Source organism: Oryzias melastigma, linkage group LG17 (assembly GCF_002922805.2).
Source record: "Oryzias melastigma strain HK-1 linkage group LG17, ASM292280v2, whole genome shotgun sequence".
NCBI lineage: Eukaryota > Metazoa > Chordata > Actinopteri > Beloniformes > Adrianichthyidae > Oryzias > Oryzias melastigma.
Window position 1 is genome coordinate 10,319,669 of NC_050528.1, and position 4,694 is coordinate 10,324,362.

At 38.9% G+C, this 4,694-nt stretch overlaps 1 long non-coding RNA gene across 1 annotated transcript in view; it reads left to right on the forward strand.

The window, feature by feature from the left end:
• The window catches only part of LOC118599965, a 32,723-nt gene that overhangs the window by 14,726 nt on the left and 13,303 nt on the right, over nucleotides 1-4,694 (forward strand). The window lies entirely within an intron of this gene.

Here is a 4,694-nt window from a genome sequence, read left to right on the forward strand (position 1 = left end):
AAATTAGTTATGCAAAGCAACCGATCACATGGTAAATTAAACCATTGATGGATGGAGTCACATGATTACAAGCAGGTTGACCTCTCACATGATTCACAGGCAACCAAATGATGTAGAAATACTGTATTTAAAAAAAAAAACAAATTAAGGTTAAAAACTTTAATTTCACTTCCAACAAAGAAGGAGAAATCAACCACGATCAAAATGGCTGCTAAACATTTAATCCTCAAGACAAACGGCTGATTCAGTCTGATTTCACTCTCAGAAGCTTTTCAATTACATCTCTCAGCATCATCACACATTTTATCATCTGCGAAACAGACTTTCATCAGCAGCCATGGAGATATAACTGCTGACAAGAGAGTTTGGCAGCCGAGGCCTTGAATTGAACCGCTGCCATGGAAACTCAGACAACTTTGACTGTGTTGATGTTGCTTCATCACGCTGCTTTGTCACGGTCACGCTTAATCCACCGCAAGTCGGTAGGAGGAAACGGATCCAAAAACATCACGTGATTCGTCGGTGAAAAGCTCCACACATGATAATCAGGCGGCGTGATCATGAGGAGGACATGCTGGATTGTCAAAATGGGATTTTGGAACAGAAAACCAGTAGAAAGTCAAATTTATTCTGTTCTTTTTGTGTGTGGATTGTAAACTGACCAACAAAGTCAGATAATTTCAGCAGTTTTTTCTTTTTATTTTCTGTTTCTGAGACACAATGCAGTGATTTACTTTTCTTTCTACTCTGAAATTCCTAAAGACTGCCTGTTTGACAATTGATACAGTGAAAAGCCTCCCACTCCAACTATGTCTAAGCTTCAGTCCATCTGTTGCAGAATAACAGCCTGTTGTAGGACCAGGCACCCTGGGTCCTCTCACACATCTCAATGGGACACTTTGTGCTCGATTCTGTGTGGGGGGGCTGTTTGAAAACCCCCAGAGAGGCTTTATTAGCTTCTAAATTAAAGTCAAGACCAAAACCACAACTGGGAAGGAGCTTAATGTTTGTATTGAGAATACAAACATGGAAAAGATAAGATTTGATTTTTTCTTTTTATGAAACTCCCTCGCTTTGTCTTTGTTCTTGTATCTCTTCCTCTTTTGTCTTTCACCAATTCTCTTTCAGCTTTCCTAAAAACCCAAACAAATATTAGCTTAAAGTGAAATTCCAGACACGGCTGACGCTGACCGATGAAAGGGGAAATCCCACACTGTGGATCATCTGACACACAAAGTTCACACACTTCGAGTTAGTTGAGTTATTCATTTCTAAGAGTCAAAATGTGCCCTTTAAAAAGTCTAAAGAAAAAAAAATGTTACTTTAGTAGAAAACATCACACTCACGGTGGCATGATTTAAAGGTATCGAGCAGAAATTGCTTTCAAACTTGACCCTCTGAAGTGCACACACCATACTGTCTGCAAATAAACCCCCAGGCATCCTGAATGAAATACAGAGATAAGACAAACTTAATCTAATCCAAGAGGAATGATGGGAAAAACCCTGAATGGAGGCAAACTCAGTGGGCCGTGATAATAGGATTGCTGTGCCATATTTCAAGCTGTCCGGTGCCACAGCCAAAATAGTTAAAGAATATTGTGTGCTGCGGCATGAAATTTGGCCTCTGTGCGCATCTTGTGCCGAAACCATGATGAATGATTTTTCTGTCATTCTGGATCCAGTCCAGTCTGACTTTAGCTGTGTGTTTGTGTAGTCACAAACTGTTTTATGGTTTAAAACGGCAAAAGATCAATTTACAAGATTCATTACATGAAAAAAGATCTGTCATCAGGAAGGGGAAGTTACTCATTTCAACTGAAACTAAGATCCAATTTCTGCTTTAAGCTAATTTAACTTCCATAAAAGTCATTAACATCTTGTTTATATACTTAATTAATTTTAAAATTATCTGCTTGACCTGATCAGTTTGTTTGATGAACAATGCTTGTCTGTATGGGTAATTCCCAGCTGACTGTAAAACATTTTACATGTCATGACAATGGTAACACATTGAAACAGCAACAAACATTGAAACATCACTGCAGCATTTTAATTATTTATGCAAGCATATTATTTGAATAATGGAATAACGAACTATTATATTGGCTGACACATTATTTAAATCAGAATTATTATTTTTTTAATTAGCTAAAGTTGCAATCATTTGTTGTAAAAGTAATTAATATTATAATCATTAAAAAAATCAACAACAGAATCGTCTTTCTGGCTGTGACTTTTGATTTTACACCATCAGAATAAAATAGTGTGAAATCTAAAATATACACATATGATCAACTAACTTGAAAAAAATGTAGTCCCTCTCTGATCATGTTTTGATGTATTGGAAAAGCTTTCCCAGTGGTATTTTAATTATGATTATGCAGTTTTGAGACAAAATCAAGATTCTGTGCCCTTTTCTAGGACAGTTACTGCAGAGCAGCAGGAATTATTTAGAAATTTCCCCTTGTTGTGTTGCTAAGAAAGCCTGTCCTCACATCCCATCATCCCCACTTTCTCCTGCTAGCTTACAGCCCCAAGCTAACATTACTGATGCAACAAAAATGGCGACCAATATTGGAGCTGTAGTCTGTAGAATCACTGGACAGCTCGATCCCGCCCCCCTTGTCTGATCAAAATCGCTGGTCCCACCTCAAACCTTTGAGGGATTCTCCCGAGTCGCTTTGAGTAGAAGGGGTGTGGCTTTCCAACAAGCTCACTCCTGGTTAGCGAGAGAGTTGCCCTGGAAACGTGACCCAGACCGACTTGGACCAATCACTGTCATCTGGCTCCAAATGGCAGAGACCATATTGCGGAAAAATGGCGACTGAGTTGTTAATTTTGTACGAACCAGAAGTTCCAGTGATTATACAGTCTATGATTGGGGCGATCCAGCTGTGTAATTTTGAGCTAGGTGTCATCTCGAACATAAATCAGTTTGTCTGCAAGTGGATTTGTTTGAATTGTGCGCAGCTGGGAAGTTCTTGGTCAACTGTTGCATCCTTTTTCCAAAGGAATTTTTTTCCGTTTGCTCCAGATTTTTAACAGCAAAACAATCAGAAGTGTATTTTTGGGCTTAATTTTCTTAAAACATTTCATCCGACATCAGAAAAATAACACGTTAAAATTGCCAAAAACACGATTTTCAGTGGAGTGGATCTTTCAGGGTTTTCTGTGTGAAAGTTTTGGTTTGTTTCATTGTTTCCTGTGTTCATGACAACGCCAGTCCTGTTCACACAGGGAAATTCTGCCAGAGGAACTAGATAAGTCACATTGTCATTTACCAACATGGTACAGAAATGTCACTAAACATTTATGTGGAGGAGGAACAACTTTTTTTTTTTTTTTTTGTCAGCAAAACAACCCCTCTACCCAGCTCTGGATCTCCCCACAGCAGCCCCCGCTAAATATTTCATGAAGTCCTTCTAGTGTGCTTCATTAAAGTGCGGGGCTGTCCCACGAGAGCCACCTTCATCAGAAACGCCCACTGTGTGACTGCTTTGTCTGTGTGTTGAGGGGATCCTAGAAAACACTCTTTCATCCAGTCAGTGTGTGAATGTTTGCAGAAATGTTGGGGTTAACGTGGGCAACAACAAAAATCAAAAATGAAACTTATCAAGAAAAGGTTTGAAAAATTCTCTGTTTAAAGACATATAAAATACACCTCACTTCTTGTAAATATTTCTGGGTTTACCAGTTGAGGAAGTAACATACCCCCTTATTATAGCACAACATTATATAACAAACGTAAAGACCTCACACTTTTCTTAGAAAGCATTAAGGGGGCTAAAGAGTTGAGTTAACACATATGGGTCATCGTTTTCTTTTTTATCATTTTTGATTTAGATAGATGAAACATGCGACTCCACAGAACTTCTTGATGTGACCGGTGGCTCATTTGACCGCAGTTGTAAATCAATGAAAGACCATTTTGATGTTAACTTTCATTATTTTTCCCAAAGAACTCTGAGAAACCAATGGATTGAATGTATTGGTCACAGCAACGTCAATGAACATTGGAGAATTAGCTAAAAGAGTCTTTGGTGAACTGGAAGGAGAAAGAATCACGATTTTGGAGGAAGTTCGGTCCATGAAGATCTTCACTTCCTCAACCGAGCTGACATCTAAACGGTGCGGCCGAACATTATTGATATTTCTTGACATTTTTATGGAACAGCAGTGAAGATTTACGCTAGCGAGACACAGAGATATCATAATCAGACATGGGGGAATCAGGGGCAGAACGACTGAATCAAAACAGCCACGGAGAGCCATGGATAAACATGGAGCAATGATACAAGAGAAGCTCATCAAAATGTGTTCGGATTAATTCAGGTTGATCAACAAACAGTTTATTTGTCACGGACACTTCTTATCACTTATCAGCGTACCTTCTTAGCCGTTATCTCCTCAGTAACCGCCTTGCAGCATGGTTGCACCGTACCAAAATAGCAATAAAACGTGTTGTACCTGACATTGATACAGAATTGGTCAGTGAAACCTAGAGTTTGAATGAGTGGACTTCCATTGTTCCTTCTCTTGTTGTTTTGCTACGATCTTCTAATTCCTGCCAATGATTGAAGAGATCTTTAGTCATGTGATTTTGTTTACAAACTTCTTACAAGCGATCCAGACCAAATTAAGCAGACCCGGTTGGAAACAGGCACTTTTCCAGTCTGAAGAGGACTTTCTAAT